The following is an 18,187-nucleotide window of genomic DNA, read 5'->3' as shown; positions in this document are numbered from 1 at the left end:
AAGGAAGACTATTATTGCTCCATCTATTTTGAATGATAGTTTTGCTGGGTAGAGTATCCTAGGATTGAAGTTATTTTCATTCAGTGTCTGGACGACCTCACTCCATGCTCTTCTTGCTCTTAAGGTTTCTGCTGAGAAATCTGCTGTGATTTGCATGGATTCAAATCAAACCCTTAAAAAACAAAGAAAATTAAATGACATGGATCACCAAATATGTGTCAATATTAACACTAAATATTACTGGACACAATTCCCCAGTGAAAAGACACTGATTGTCAAATTGGATTAAAAGGGAAGATTCAACAATCTGCTGCATACAGGAGACCCACCTCATGGACAGAAATAAGCTCTGGTTGAAAGTGAAAGACTGGAAGAAGATTTCCCAGCCAATGGCACCCAAAACCAAGCAGAGGTAGCAATAATTACCTCAGACATAGTAGATTTCAAAGTTACAATGATCAAATGAGATAAAGAATGACACTCCATACTAATAAAAAGGGAAATACACCAAAAAGAATTAACAATTATCAACCTATATTCACCTAATGTCAATGCACCCAATTTCATCAAACATACACTGATGGACCTAAAAACATATATAAACTCCAACACAGTGGTAGTGGGAGAACTTAACAGCCCCTCTCACCAATAGATAGGTGATCCAAACAAAAAATCCATAAAGAAATCCTAGAACTAAAACACACCATAGGTAAAATAGACCTAGCTGATGTCTACAGAATATTACATTCAAATGCTGCACAATAAATATTTTTCTCAGGAACTCATGGAAACCTCTCAAAAATTGATCATATCTTAGGGCACACAGCAAGTCAGTAAAAAACATGCAAACAATTGGAAGCTGAACAACACATCGCCCAATGATGAACGGGTCATTGATGAAATCAAACAGGAAATTAAAAGATTCCTGGAAGTTAATCAAAAAGAAAACATGACCTACCAAAACCTATGGGACACAGCAAAGGCAGTCCTAAGAAGAAAGTTTATAGCCATGAGTGCATATACTAAAAGGTCAGAAACATCACAAATCAATGACATAATACTACAGCTCAAACTGTTAGAAAAACAAGAACAAGCAAATCCCAAAAAAAGTAGAAGGAAAGATATAATTAAGATAAGGAATGAAATCAATGAAAGAGAAACAAAAAACACAACTAAACCGTGAAAAAAAAAGCTGGTTCTTTGAAAAAATAAATAAGATTGACAGACTCCTGACAAACCTGACTAAAATGAGGAGAGAAAAAACCCAAATAAGTAAAATCAGAAATGGAAAAGGAGAGATAACAACAAACACCACCACAGAAATCCAGAAAATCATGACAGACTACTTTGAGAGTCCAAACTCTAATAAATTTGAAAATCTCCAAGAAATGGACAGATTTCTAGAAACTTACAACCACCCAAAACTGAACCAAGAGGATATTAATCACCTGAATAGATCTATAACGCAAAAAGAAATTGAAGCTGCCATCAAGAACCTCCCAAAAAAGACAAGTCCAGGACCTGATGGATTCACTGCTTAATTCTATCAGACATTTAAAGAACTAATATCAACTCTCCTTAAAATGTTCCATGAAATAGAAAGGGAAGGAACATTGCCTAACTCATTTTATGAAGCCAATATTAGTATCTTCCCAGAACCAGACAGACACCTCCAAAAATGAGAACTAGAAGCCAATTTCCTTAATGAGTAGTGATGCAAAAATCCTCATTAAAATAATAGTACTCCAAATCCAACAATAAATCAGAAAGATCACTCACCACAACCAAGTCAGCTTTATCCCAGGGATGCAGGGATTGTTCAAGAGAAGCAAATATAAAAATGTAATACAGCACATCAATAGAAGCAAAGACAAAAACCACTTGATCATCTCAATAGATGCAGAAGAAGCCTTCAACAAGATCCAACACCACTTCATGATAAAAGCTCTAAGAAAACTAGGAATAGAAGGAATATACATCAACATTGTAAAGGCTGTACATGACAAAACTATCACCAACATCATACTTAATGGTGAAAAACTGAAACCATTTCCCCTAAAATCAGGAACAGGGCAAGGGTTCTCACTATCCCCACTCCTATTCAACATAGTACTGGACTTTCTAGCCAGAGCAATCAGGCAAGAAGAAAAAATAAAAGGAAAACAAAGGTAAAGAAATTGTCAAAATATCCTCACTTGCAGATGATATGATCCTATACCTTAAAGACCCAAAAACTCTACTCAAAATCTCTAAGACAGTATAAACAGCTACAGTAAGGTGCAGGATACAAAATCAACTTACAAAAATCATTAGCTTTTCTACACACCAACAACAAACAAACTGAGAAGGAATACACAGAAACAATTATATTTGCAATAGCCCCAAAAAATCAAATATCTAGGAGAAAATTTAACAAATTATGTGAATGACCTCTACAAAGAGAATTACAAACTCATGAAGAAAGAGATCAAGGAAGACTACAGAAGATGGAAAGACCTCCCGTGCTCATGGGTGAGTAGAATCAACCTAGTAAAAATGGCTATATTACCGAAAGCAATCTATATGTTTAATTCAATTCCCATCAAAATCCCAATGACTTTCTTCAGAGATAGAAAACTCTACCCTAAAGTTCATTTGGAAACACAAAAGACCATGAATAGCCAAGGCAATACACAGCTAAAAGAGGAATGCTGGAGATATCACATTATCTGACTTCAAACTATATTACAAAGCAATTACAATAAAAACAGAATGGTACTGGCACAAAAACAGACATGAAGACCAGAGGAACAGAGTAGAGGACCAGGCTATGAATCCACACAAATACACCCACCTCATTTTTGACAAAGATGCCAAAAATATATGATGGAAAAAAGACAAGCGCTTCAACAAATGTTTCTGGGAAAAGTGGTTATCCATCTGCAAGAAACTGAAACTAGATCCATGTTTATTACCCTGTACTAGTATCAACTCAAAATGGATTAAGGACCTTAATATCAGACCTACAACTCTGAAGTTAGTAAAGGAAGGAGCAGGAATCACTCTGGAACTAATAGGTATAGGCAAGGAGTTCCTCAATAAAACCCCAGCAGCTCAGCAGCAAATAGAAAGGATGGACAAATGTGACTTCATAAAATTCAAAAGCTTCTGCACAACAAAAGACATGGCCTCTCAACTGAAGAGACCACCTACACACTGGGAGAAAATATTTGCCAGCTCTACTACATCAGACAAAGGGCTGACAACAAGAAACGAAACTCTACTAAAATCAATGAACCAATTAAGAAATGGACAACTGAACTAAAGAGAACCTTTTCAAAAGAAGAAATTAAAATGCCCAAAAAACACATGAAAAAATGCTCACCATCTTTAGCCATAAAGGAAATGCAAATCAAAACCACACTAAGATTCCACCTCACCCCTGTTAGAATAGCCATCACCAAAACATCACCACCAACATGCATTTGCAAGGATGTGGGGAAAAAGGAACCCTCTTACCCTGTTGGTGGGAATGGAATCTGGTACACAATGCTTGAAAAATTTTGGAGGCTACTGAAAATCTAAACAGACACCTACCATATGATCCAGTAATCCCATTTCTGGGGATATGCCCAAAGGAATGCAACACAGGTTACTGCAAAGGCATCTGCACACGCTTGTTGATTGCAGCACTATTCACAATAGTCAAATTATGGAAAGGACCCAGATTCCCTACTGATGAAAAGATCAAGAAAATGTGGTATTTATACACGAGAGAATTTTACTCAGCCATGAAGAAAAATGAAATCTTATCATGCACAAGTAAATGGATGGAAATGGAGAACAGCATTCTGAGCGAGGTTAACCAGGCTCAGAAGACAAAAAATCGTATGGTGTGTCCAGAATATGTGGACTTTAGATCTAGGGCAAATACAGCAATGTGGTTGGACTTGGATCACATGATAAGGGAGAGCACATACAGGAGATATGGGAATAGGTAGAAAACCCAAAACATGAAAGTGTTTGATGTCCCCACTCCAGAGGGAGGAATTCATACGGAAACCTTAAAACAACAGATGTCGACATGAGCAGGGGATCAGGAACCAGTGTAAACGTCAGTTAGAGATGAATCAACATGGGTTGTAACACATTTGTACATGAAAGCAATGCTAGGAATCTCTCTGTATAGCTATCCTTTACTAGCAAAAACACTTTGTCTTTCTTTTTATGCTTATGTCTTCTCTTCAACAAAATTAGAGATAAGGGAAGAACAGGTCCTGCTTGGAAGCAAGGGGATAAAGGGGTAAAGGGTGGGTGGGGAGCAGAGGGGAGAAATGACCCAAATAATGTACACACATGTGAATAAATGAATAAAATAACCAGAAAGAAAACTGATACCCAGCTCTGGATTGTAACAAAACAAAGATAAATGGTACCAAGGAACCCAACGATGTCCACAGGAACACACTCAAAGGAGATATCCTGCAACTAATCACTGAAAATTTCATGGAGATATTACTAGACATGGTTAACCAAAATGTAGAAGAGGCATTCAAGAAATTTCAGGGCACTAAAAATAAAGAATATGAGAAGACATAGATAGAAACACATAAATGAACTCATAGGAGCCCTAAATAAACAAAAAAGTGAAACAGAATATTATAAATACAGAGATAAATTGAACATGGAAATAGACAATATTAAAGAGGAAGTGACCCAAGATATGGAAAACCTCAGAAAAAAGAATGGAACACAAACACAAACACAATGGAAGGCCACTCTACCAGACTAGAACAAGCAGAAGACAAAATCTCAAAACTTGAAGATAAAATGGAAATTAAAGGAAAAACAGAAGAGCTATTAGTCAAACAACTCAAGACCTGTGGAAGAATATGTGAGAACTCACTGACTCCATCAAAAGACCAAACCTGAGAATCACAGGCATTGAAGAAGGAGAAGAGGTGCAAGAATAATGAATTTATAATATATTCAATAAAATAAAAATAGAAAATTTCCCAAATCTAGAGAAAGTTATGCCCATTGAGGTACAGGAAGCCTCCAGGACACCAAATACACTTGACCAAAAGAGAACAAACCCACAAAATATGATCATTAAAACAACAAGCACAGAGAATATAGAAAGAATATTGAAGTCTGTAAGAGAGAAAAAACAAATAACATACAAAGGTAAACCCATCAAAATCACAGAAAATTTCTCAATGGAATCTTTAAACGCAAGAAGGGGTGAAGTATTCCAGGAAAATAATTCAACACTAGAATACTGTACCCAGCAAAACTATCATTCAAAACAGATGGAGCAATAAAGGTCTTTCATGATAAGAACAAACTAAAAGAAAAACAACAGCAGAAAATAAGCAAATATTGGAAGCTGAACAACACATTGTTCAATAATAAGTTGTTTATTGATGAAATAAAGAGAAAATTAAAAGGTTCCTGGAAGTTAATGAAAATGAAAATATGACTGACCAGAAAGAACCTGTGGGACACAGCAAAGGCAGTCTTAAGAGGAAAGTTTATAGCCATGAGTGCATATATTAAAAGGACAGAAAGATCTCAAATAAATAACCTAATGTTGCATCTCAAACTCCTAGAAAAACAAGAATGAGCAAAACACAAAACAAGCATATGGAGAGAAATAATAAATATAAGGGGAATAGACAAGATAGAGGGAGGAAGCAGAAAGGGTGCCTCCTACAGTGAAATCTTGGAGAAACGCTGGAGACACACCTGGCAGGCAAGGCCACCAAGAAGACACAAAACTTTGACCCTTCCACACCTCCAGTCTGTGCAGAGAATCTCCACTTCACATTAAACGGAGAAACCAGGAGGGCCCCAGGGCCACCAGTCACCTGCGCCAAGACAGCTTGGGAAGACGCGGACAAGGTGAGCTAAGTGGTACATGGTACTTCCACAGACAACCCTGGGCCAGATCAGCTAGACCCCTGGACAGACCGACCCCCACCCAGGGAAAAAAGAGAAACTGAATAATAAACAATAAGAACAGTAAAGACATGTGGCAAAGAGGGTGGGGTGCCCTGAGCTCCAAAGAGGGTGGGAGGGGAATCCTTCACGGAATGGTAAATAAAGAAGCCAGGCCTGGCTGCAGAGGCTTCTGTGGGAGTGGGGGTGTGTGCCCAACAACCAGGAGTGGGAAAGCTTGTGAGAGTGGTGGAGGGAGGAAACCTCCACAGGAGAGAGGGGAACACCCACCCCCCACATGAGCTGTAAACAAACACACTGGCCAACAAAGGCAGCAGCACATGCACAGCAATCAGGAGCAGGAAAGCTTGTAAAAGCTGCAATGGGAGGAAAACTCCATAGAAAAGGGGGGGGAACCCACTTCCCACATGAAGTGTAAAAAAACATGCAAGCCTGAGAAAGCAGTTGCAGTGTCATCTCACCAGTGTGCTTGGAAAGCAGACAGCTTGTAGCAGTGAATCACATACAGGAGAACTCTGAGTAAACAAAGCCTGCAGGGCCAGGTGAGTGTTAAGCTCACTCCTGATATGTGCATAAATAACACAGCCAGCAACAGCAAGCTAACAGCAGTGGGCACGCAAGCCACAGCAGCAGATAGCCATTCACAGACCTGTCTCCAGACTCTTTTTTTCTCTCTCTCCCTACCTTTGAGGAGAAAAGAACCGAACTAGGCCTGCATGCTGAAAAACTTACTGAAACTGTATTGCATTTGAACTTGGGAAACTTGGTGGGCTTTTATTTATTTTTTTTTTGCAGTTTTGTTCTACTTTATGTCTCCCCTTTTATGAGACAACTGCAGAACAACGTCTGAGGCACCACCTCCAGGATTGGAGGCTGAGCGACAAACACTACAATTATTAAGACTGAAATTTCATTTCATTTGAACTTGGAGGCTTTTATTTTTTATTTTTTATTTTGCTTTATTTTATTTTTTTCTTTCATTTACTTTTTAAATTTTTATTCTTATCTTTACTCTTTTTAGTTTTTATTTTAAATCCTCTCTCTGTCTCACTAATGCCTTTTCAGATTACATTTGATTAATACACTGTCTCTCCCTGTTTATATCTTTGAAACTTTTTTCTTTAATTCTTTGTTTTGGTTTTTTTCTACTTGATTATTTGTTTTCCTCTTTTCCTTTAACTTCTTTGCTTTCCATTCCCTCTCACCCTTCCATTCTAAATATCACTAGTGCTATTATTGCAAGCCAGAAAACACTTAATTGCACACAGTACACAGACAATAACAACACCAAGGGCAATGATGGGAAGACAGAAAAAAAAAGGGAAACCAGTTTCCCTACAGCAAAAAAATTAGTACAGGAACCTGAGGGGAATGAAGAAAACAGATACTCAGATCCAGACTCCAACAAAATGAAGATAAACTGTGCCAAAGAACCCAATGAAGCTCACAAGAATAATTTAAAAGAAGACATACTACAGGTACTCAATGAGAATTTTATAGAGATGATACTGGACATCGTCAACCAAAATGTACAGGAGACACTCAAGAAATTCCAAGACAACAAAAATAGAGAATTTGAAAAAGCAAAAGAAGAAATAAAGGAAACCATAGAAGCACTGTATAAATACCAAAGTGACACAGAGAACACAATTAATAAACAGAGAAATGAACACAGGACAAAAATAGACAACATTAAAGAAGAAATGACCCAGGGTATGGAAAACCTCAGAAAAAGAATGAAACAGAACTGCAAAACAAAACAGAAGGCCAATCTAGCAGAATAGAACAAACAGAAGATAGAACCTCAGAACTTGAAGATGAAATGATAATTAAAGGAAAAACGAAGAATTATTAAATAATTAACTCAAGACCTGTGAAAAGAAAATGCAAGAACTCACCAACTCCATCAAAAGACCAAACTTGAGAATCATGGGCATAGAAGAAGGAGAAGAGGTGCAAGTGAAGGGAAAGTGTAATATATTCAACAAAATAATAACAGAAAATTTCCCAAATCTAGAGAAAGATATTCCCATACAGATGCAAGAGGCCTCCAGGACACCAAACAGACCAGATCAAAATAGAACTACCCCACGACATATCATCATTAAAACAACAAGTTCAGAAACTAAGGAAAGAATATTGAAGGCTGTAAGAGAGTAAAAACAAATAACATACAAAGGTAAACCCATCAAAATCACAGCAGACTTCTCAACAGAATCATTAAAAGCAAATACAGTAGGGGGTGACATCTTCGGGGCACTGAATGAAAACAACTTCAACCCCAGGATACTCTACCCAGAAAAACTATCATTCAAAACAGATGGAGCAATAACAGTCTTCCATGATAAGCAGAAACTAAAACAATATGTGACCACAAAGCCACCACTACAAAAGATTCTTCAGGGGATTCTGCACACAGAAAGTGAAAACCAACATAACCATGAAAGGGCAGGCAGCACCAAACTACAGGAAAAGAAAAAGCAAGAAAGTAAGAGTAACCTCAACTTAGGTACACAAAATCAAACCTTCAAACAATCCAGACAACTAAATGACAGGAATCACCACATACCTATCAGTACTAAAACAATGTTAATGAACTTAATTTTCCAATCAAAAGTCACTGTTTGACAAAATGTATTCAAAAGGAAGATCCAACGATTTGTTTCTTGCAGGAGACCCATCTCACCAACAGAAATAAGCATAGGCTTAGGATGAAAGGCTGGAAGAAGATTTACCAAGCCAATGGCCCCTGAAAACAGACAGGAGTAGCAATACTTATCTCTGACAAAGTAGACTTCAAACTTACATTGATGAAACGAGATAAAGAAGGACATTCCATACTAATAAAAGGGGAAACAGACCAAAAGGAAATAATAATTATCAACCTATATGCACTCAATGTCAATGCACCAAATTTCATCAAACACACCCCAAAAGACCAAAAAGCATATACTAACTCCAACACAGTAATTGTTGTTAATAGATAGGTTATCCAATCAAAAAATCTGTAAAGAAATCCAAGATCTAAATTTACAATAGATCAAAAGGACCTAGTTGATGTCTACAGAACACCTCATTCAACTTCTACAAAATATACATTCTTCTCAGTAGCCCATGGAACCTTCTCCAAAATAGATCATATCTTAGGGCACAAAGCAAATATAAGAAAATAGAAATTATACCATGCATGCTACACAATGCAATAAAACTAGAACACAACAACAAAAGTAAAGACAAAAATCTTGCAAAGAGCTGGAAACTAAGTAATTCATTATTTAATGAACAATGAAAGTGAAAAAACAACCTACCTGAACCTATGGGACAAAGCTAAGGCAGTCCTGAGAGGAAAGTTAATAGCCATGAGTGCATATATTAAAAAGGCTGAAAGATCCCAAGTCAATGACCTAATGATACATCTCAAACTCCTAGAAAAACAAGAACAAGCAAGTCTCAAAACAAATAGAAGGAGATAAATAATAAAAATAAGAGCTGAAATCAACTAAATAGAAACCAAAAAAACCATACAAAGAATTAATGAAACAAAAACTTGGTTGTTTGAAAAAATAAACAAGATCGAAAGACCCCTGTCAAACCTGACTAAAATGAGGAGAGAAAAAACCCAAATTAGTAGAATCAGGAATGCAAAAGGGAAGATAACAACAAACTCCCATGGAAGTCCAGGAAATCATCAGAGACTACTTCAAGAACCTATAGTCAAATAAATTTGAAAATCTTAAAGAAATGGACAGATTTCTAGATACATATGATCATCCAAAACTGAAACAAGAGGATATTAATCACATGAATAGATCTATAACACAAAATGAAATTGAAGCAGCCATCAAGAGTCTCCCCAAAAAGAAAAGTTCAGGACCTGATGGATTCCCTGATGAATGCTATCAGACCTTTAAAGAAGAATTGATACCAACCCTCTGTAAGCTGTTTCACGAAACAGAAAGAGAAGGAACACTGTCTAACACATTTTATGAAGCCAGTATTACACTTATCCCAAAACCAGGCAAAGACACCTCCAAAAAGGAGAACTATAGGCCAATCTTCTTAAAGAACATTGACGCAAAAATCCTCAACAAAATAATGGCAAACTGAATTCAACACCACATCAAAAAGATTATTCACCACGACCAAGCAGGCTTCATCCCAGGAATGCAGGGGTGGTTCAACATACAAAAATCAATAAACGTAATAAACCACATTAACAGAAGCAAAGACAAAAACCACTTGATCATCTCAATAGATGCAGAGAAAGCCTTTGATAAGCTCTAACACCATTTCATGATAAAAGCTCTCTGAAAACTAGGAGTAGAAGGAAAGTACCTCAACATTATAAAAGCTATATATGACAAACCTACAGCCAGCATTATACTTAATGGAGAAAAACTGAAACCATTCCCTCTAAAATCAGGAACTAAACAATGATGCCCACTATCTCCTCTTTTATTCAACATAGTACTGGAATTCCTAGCCAGAACAATTAGGCAAGAAGAAAGAATAAAAGAAATACAAATAGGTAAAGAAACTGTCAAAACATCGCTATTTGCAGATGACATGATCCTCTACCTTAAAGACCCAAAAAACTCTACTCAGAATCTTCTAGATATCATCAATAGCTACAGCAAGGTAGCAGGATATAAAACAAATGTAGAAAAATCATTAGCATTTCTATACACTAATAAAGAACAAACTGAGAAAGAATATGTGAAAACAATTCCATTTACAATAGCCTCAAAAAAATTCAAATACCTAGGTGTAAACCTAACAAAAGATGTGAATGACCTCTACAAGGAAAACTATAAACTTCTGAAGAAAGAGACTGAGGAAGACTATAGAAAGTGGAGAGATCTCCCATGCTCATGGATTGGTAGAATCAACATAGTAAAAATGTCCATACTCCCAAAAGTAATCTACATGTTTAATGCAATTCCCATCAAAATTCTAATGACATTCATTAAAGAGATTGAAAAATCTACTGTTAAATTTATTTGGAAACAGAAGAGGCCACGAATAGCCAAGGCAATACTCAATCAAAATAACAGTGCTGGAGGTATCACGATACACGACTTCAAACTATGTTACAAAGCAATAACAATAAACACAGCATGGTACTGGCTCAAAAACAGACATGAAGACCAGTGGAACAGAATAGAGGACCCAGATATGAAGCCACACAACTATAACCAACTTGTCTTTGACAAAGGTGCTAAAAATATATGATGGAGAAAAAGCAGCCTCTTCAACAAAAACTGCTGGGAAAACTGGTTAGTGTGCTGCAAGAAAGTGAAACTAGATCCATGTATATCGCCCTATACCAATATGAACTTAAAATGGATCAAATATCTTAATATCAGACCACAAACTCTAAAGTTGATATAGGAAAGAGTAGGAAATACTCTGGTTTTATTAGGTATAGGTAAGAACTTTCTCATGAAACCCCAGCAGCACAGCAACTAAGAGATAGCATAGAGCAATGGGACTTCACAAAACTACAGAGTTTCTGCTCATCAAAAGAAATGGTCTCTAAACTAAAGAGAACACCCACAGAGTGGGAGAAAATATTTGCCAGCTACACATCAAAGGATTGACAACCAGAATATACAGGGAACTTAAAAAATTAAATTCTCCCAAAACTAATGAACCAATAAAGAAATGGGCAAGTGAACTAAACAGAACTTTCTCAAAGGAAGAAGTTCAAATGGCCAGAAAACACATGAAAAAATGCTCACCATCTGTAGCATTAAAGGAAATGCAAATTAAAACCACACTAAGATTCCACCTCACCCCTGTTAGAATAGCCATCATTAGCAACACAATGAACAACAGGTGTCGGCCAGGATGCGGGGTTAAAAGGAACCCTCTTACACTGTTGGAGGGAATGTAAACTAGTACAGCCACTCTGGAAAAGAATTTGGAGGTTACTTAAAAAGCTAACCATTGATCTACCATTTGATCCAGCAATACCACTCTTGGGGATATACGCAAAAGACTGTGACACAGGTTACTACAGAGGCACCTGCACACCCATATTTATGGCAGCACTATTCACAATAGCCAAGTTATGGAAACAGCCATGATGCCCCACTACTGATGAATGGATTAAGAAAATGTGGTATCTATACACATGGGAATTTTATGCAGCCATGAAGAAGAATGACAAATTTCTGGATATTTATGTCCATCCAAAATTGAACCAAGAGGACATTAATAACCTGACCAGATCTATAACAAAAAATGAAAATGAAGCAGCAATAAAGAGTCTATCCAAAAAATAGAAGTCCAGGACCAGATGGGTTCTCTGATGAAATCTATCAGATCTTTAAAGAAGAACTAATACCAACTCTCCTTAAACTTTTCCATGATATAGAATGGGGAGGAAAACTGCCTAACTCATTCTATGAAGCCAGTATTACACTCATCCAAACCAGACAAAGAAACCTCCAAAAAGGAGAGCTATAGGCTAATCTTATTAATGAACATCAAGGCAAAAATCCCCAATAAAAAAATGGCAAACCGAATCCAACAACATATCAGAAAGATCATTCACCCTTACCAAGTTAGCTTCATCCAAGTGATGCAGGGTAGGTTCAACATACACAAGTCTACAAATGTAATATAGCTCATCAATAGAGGCAAACACAAAAAGCACTGGAACATTTCAATAGATGGAGAAAAAGCCTTGGATAAGATCCAACACCACTTCATGATAAAAGCGCTAACAAAACTAGGAATGGAAGGAATGTACTTAACCATTCTAAAGGGTATATATGAGAAACCTATAGCCAACATCATACTAAATAGAGAAAAAACTGAAACCATTTCTCCTAAAATCAGGAACTAGAAAAGGGTACCCAGTATCCCCACTCCTATTCAACATAGTCCTAGAATTCCTAGCCAATACAATTAGGCAAGAAGAAGAAATAAAAGAAATACAAATAGGTTAAAAAAGACTGTTCTACATCTTAAAGACCAAAAAATTCCACCCCAAAACTCTGAAACACCATAAAGTGCTACAGCAATTTGGCAGGATACGAAATCAACTTACAAAAATCATTACCTGTTCTATACACCAACAATGAGAGAAGATATATGGAAACAATTCAATTACGATAGCCTCAAAAAATCAAATACCCAGGAGTAAACCTAACAAAGGATGTGAATGACTTCTGCAAGGATAACTACAAACCCCTGAAGAAAGAAATCAAGGAAGACTACAGAATGTGGAAATATTTCCTGTGCTCATGGATTGGTAGAATCAATACATTAAAAATGGCTATACTACAAAAAGCAATCTACATGTTCAATGCAGTTCCCATCAAAATCCTAATTACATTCATCACAAAGTCTGAAAAATCTACCCTAAATTTCATTTGGAAACACAAAAGACCATGAATAGCCAAGGCAATACTCAGCAAAATGAGCAATGCTGGAGGTATCACAATGCCTGGCTTCAAACTATATTACAAAGCAATTGCAGTAAAAACAGCATGGTACTGACACAAAAACAGATATGAAGACCAGTGGAACAGAATAGGGAACCCAGATATGAACCCACACATCTTTGCAACCTTATTTTTGACAAAGGTGCAAAAAATATACAATGGAGAAAGGAGACCCTCTTCAACAAATGTTGCTGGGGAAAGTGGTAATCTGCATCCAGAAAACTGAAACTAGATCCATGTTTATCACTCTGTAGTAGTACCAACTCAAAATGGATCAAAGACCTTAATATCAGACCTAAAATTCTGAAGTTAGTACAGGAAAGACCAGGGAATATTCTGGAAGAAATAAATATAGGCAAGGACTTCCTCAATAGAACCCAAGCAGCTCAGCAAATAAGACAAAGGATGGACAAATGGGGCTACATAAAATTAAAAAGCTTCTGCACGACAAAAGAAATGGTCTTCAAACTGAAGTGTCCACCCACAGAGTGGGAGAAAATATTTGTCAACTACACATCAGACAAAGAACTAATAACCAGAATATTCAGGGAGCTCAAAAAAGTAAACACCCCAAAATCAATGAACCACTAAAGAAATGGGGAACTGAACTAAACAAACTTCTTCAAAGGAAGAAATTCAGATGGCCAAAAAACACGTTAAAAAAAGTTCTCCATCTCTGGCTATAAAGGAAATGCAATCAAAACCACACTAAGATTTCACCTCACCCCTTTTAAAATAGCTATCATCAAAAACACCACCAACAAGAGGTGTTGGGGAGGGTGTTGGGAAAAAGGAATCCTAATACAGTGTTGGTGGGAATCCCAGCTAGTGCAACCACTCTGGAAAATAATATGGAGGTTTCTTTAAAAACTAAACATAGACCTGCCATATGATCCAAAAATGTCACTCCTACGGATACACCCAAAGGAATGTGACTCAGTTTTCTCCAGAGGCATGTGCACACCCATGTTTATTGCAGCACTGTTCCCAATAGTCATGTTATGGAAACACCCAAGATGCTCCACTCCTGACAATGGGTTAAGATAATGTGGTATTTGTACACAATGGAGTTTTACTCAGCCTTAAAGAAGAATGAAATCTTATTCACAAGTAAATGGATGGAACTGGAGAACATCATTCTGAGCAAGGTTACCTGGGTTCAGGAGACCAAAAATTGTATGTTCTCCTTCATATGTGGACTTTAGATCTAGGGCACATACAGCAATCTGGTCAAGTTTGGGTCACATGATAAGGGAGAGCACTTAGGGGAGGTTTGCAGATAGGTGAGAAACTCAAAACATGATAGTAATTGATGTTCCCACTGCAGAGGAACTAATACAGAAACCTTAAAGTGACAGAGGTCAATGTGTGAAGGGGATCAGGAACTAGGGAAAAGGTGAATTAGGGATGAATCAACTTGGGATGTAAGACATATTTGCATGGAAGCAATGCTAAGAATCCTGTATAGCTGTCCTTGTCTGAAATAGAAAAAACGCTTTGTATTTATTATTAGTTTTGTTTACTCTTTAATAAAACTGGATCAATTGTAGATCAATGTTTAGCTTTTTAAGTAGCCTCCAAATTTTTTCCAGAGTGGTTGTACTAGTTTACATTCCCACCAACAGTGTAAGAGGGTAACTTTTTTCACCCATCCACTCCAACAACTGTTGTTTGTCGTGTTACTAATGATCACTATTCTAACAGGGAAGAGGTGGAATCTTAGTGTGGTTTTAATTGGCATTTCCTTTATTGTTAGAGATGGTGAGCATTTTTTCATGCGTTTTTCAGCAATTTGAATTTCTTCTCTTGAGAAAGTTCTGTTCAGTTCACTTGCCCATTTCTTTATTGGTTCATTAGTTTTGGGAGAATTTAGTTTTTTTAAGTTCCCTATATATTCTGGTTATCAGTCCTTTCTCTGATGTGTAGCTGGCAAATATTTTCTCCCATTCTGTGGGTGTTCTCTTTAGTTTAGAGACCATTTCTTTTGATGAACAGAAGCTTTTTAGTTTTATGAGGTCCCATTTATCTATGCTATCTCTTAGTTGCTGTGCTGCTGGGTTTTCATTGAGAAAGTTCTTACCTATACCTACTGATCTACCATTTGATCCAGCAATATCACTCTTGGGGATATACCCAAAATACTGTGACACTGGTTACTCCAGAGGCACCTGTACACCCATGTTTATTGTGGCACTATTCACAATAGCCAAGTTATGGAAACAGCCAAGATGCCCCACCACTGACGAATGGATTAAGAAAATGTGCTATCTATACACAATGGAATTTTATGCAGCCATGAAGAAGAACAAAATGTTATCATTTGCTGGTAAATGGATGGAATTGGAGAACATCATTCTGAGTGAGGTTAGCCTGTTCCAAAAGACCAAAAATCATACGTTCTCCCTTATATGTGGACATTAGATCGTGGGCAAACACAACAAGGGGATTGGACTTTGAGCACATGATAAAAGCGAGAGCACACAGGAGAGGGGTGAGGATAGGTAAGTCACCTAAAAAATTAGCTAGCATTTGTTGTCCTTAATGCAGAGAAACTAAAGCAGATACCTTAAAAGCAACTGAGGCCAATAGGAAAAGGGGACCAGGAACTAGAGAAAAGGTGAGATCAAAAAGAATTAACCTAGAAGTTTACACACACGCACAGGAAATTAATGTGAGTCAACTCCCTGTATAGCTATCCTTATCTCAACCAGCAAAAACACTTGTTCCTTCCTATTATTGCTTGTACTCTCTCTTCAACAAAATTACAAAATTAGAGAAAAGGGCAAAATAGTTTCTGCCAGGTATTGAGGGGGTGGGGCAGAAAGGGAGGAGGAGAAGTGGGTGGTAAGGGAGGGGGTGGGGGCAGGGGCGAGAAATGACCCAAGCCTTGTATGCACATATGAATAATAAAAAAACCTGGAGAAAAGGGCACAACAGGTTCTTCCTGGGAGCAAGGGTGGTAGGGGGGAGAAAGAAGGGGCTAGGGACAGGGAGGAGAAATGGCCCAAAAATGTATTCACGTATGAATAAATGAGTAAAGAAAAAATAACTTACTGATTTTTCTGTTAAAATCAGCAAAACACTGCATTTTCAGCTAAAGTGAATGCAAAAGAGTAATAACTGGTAAAAATTCATGTGAAATAAGACTCAGCACTGAGATTAAATTTGTTCCCAGCCATTCAGTCTTCTATCTAACTTGGTGAAAAAAAAAAGATTGAGTATCTGGGAGCAAGTTTATGTCTGGCTGCTGAGTCTTTATTTCAATGGAATCCTCCCCAGTTATTCCTTTTCTGCATTGAGAGAAACATTCATTTTATCTCAAAATACAGTGTTTTACTGATAGTCATAGAATGCATAACTCCAGTCCTTCCAGAAAATTAGATTGGAGTCTGAGAGTATTAGAACATGTGTAACTCTGGGCAGTGAGTCCGAATTTCACAGGAATCCTCCCATTATTACTGTTTTCCTTGAGAGAAACATTCATTTTAGCTTAAAATGCAATGTTTTACTGATTTTCATAGAATCATGTAACTCCTTATACCAGCATGATAAAATACTGTATGTCTGGGAATCAGTTAACTCTGGGAGCTCAGTCTGTTTGTCACAGAATTTTTCTCAGTTATTACAGCTTTGCCTTGAAAGGAACATTCATATTAGCTTAAAATGCAGTGTTTTACTGATTTTCATAGAAACATGTAATTCCTTTAACCAACATGATAGAAGTCTGAATGTATGGGAACCAGTTTAACTCGGGCAGTGGAGTCTCTGTTTCATAGGTATCCTCTGTAGTTATTATTCTTTAAGAATGAGAGACACATTCACTTTAACAGTAATGCAGTGTTTTATTGACTTTCATAGAAACATGTAATTTAAATGCTTTCACCAACTAGATAAAAGACTGAATGCCTTCAAAGCAATTTAACTCTGGGTACTGAGTCTGTGATTCACAGGAATCCTCAACAGTTATTATGGTTTTTTGTTGACAGAGACATTCATTTTAGCTCAAAATGCACACTATTACTGATGTTCATAGACACATGTAACTTCAATTCTTTCCACCAACTTAGGAAGAAGATTAAATTCCTGAAACAAGTTTAACTCTGGGTGCTGAGATCATATTTCACAGGAATTTTCCCCAGGTATTACTGTTTCCACTAAAAAATACATTCATTTTACCTCAAAATGTAGTATTTTACTGATTTTCACAGATACATGTAACTCTTATTCTTTCACCAAAATGATAGAAGACTGAATGTCTGCCAACCACTTTAACTGTGGAAATTGAGTCTGTATTTCATAGATGTCCTCCACAGTTATTACTTTTTCAGATATAGAAATACATTCACCTTAGCAGAAATGCAGTGTTTCACTGTTTGCATAGAAATATGTAATTTCAATGCCTTCACCAACTTAGCTAGAAGACTGAATGTCTTGGCAGCAATTTACTCTGGTTCTAAGTCTGTATTTCACAAGAATCTTCCTTAGTTATTACAGTTTTGCATTGGCAGAAACATTTATTTTAGCTCAACATGCAGGTTTTACAGATTTTAATAGAAACATGTAACTCCAATTCTTTCACCAACTTAGGAAGAAGAATGAATGTCTGGAAATAAGTTTAACTCTGTGTGCTTACTGTATTTCACATGAATTCTCCACAGTTATTACTATTTTCCATTAAGAGACATATCTATTTTACCTCAAAATTCAATTTTTTACTGAATTTCATGGAAATATGTAAATCCAATTCTTTCACAAAATCAAACAGAGGTCTGAAATTGTGGGAAAATTTTAAC

The sequence above is a fragment of the Castor canadensis genome, chromosome 15, assembly GCF_047511655.1.
Source record: "Castor canadensis chromosome 15, mCasCan1.hap1v2, whole genome shotgun sequence".
In the NCBI taxonomy this organism is placed as follows: Eukaryota; Metazoa; Chordata; class Mammalia; order Rodentia; family Castoridae; genus Castor; species Castor canadensis.
Note: the sequence above shows the minus strand (reverse complement) of the source record.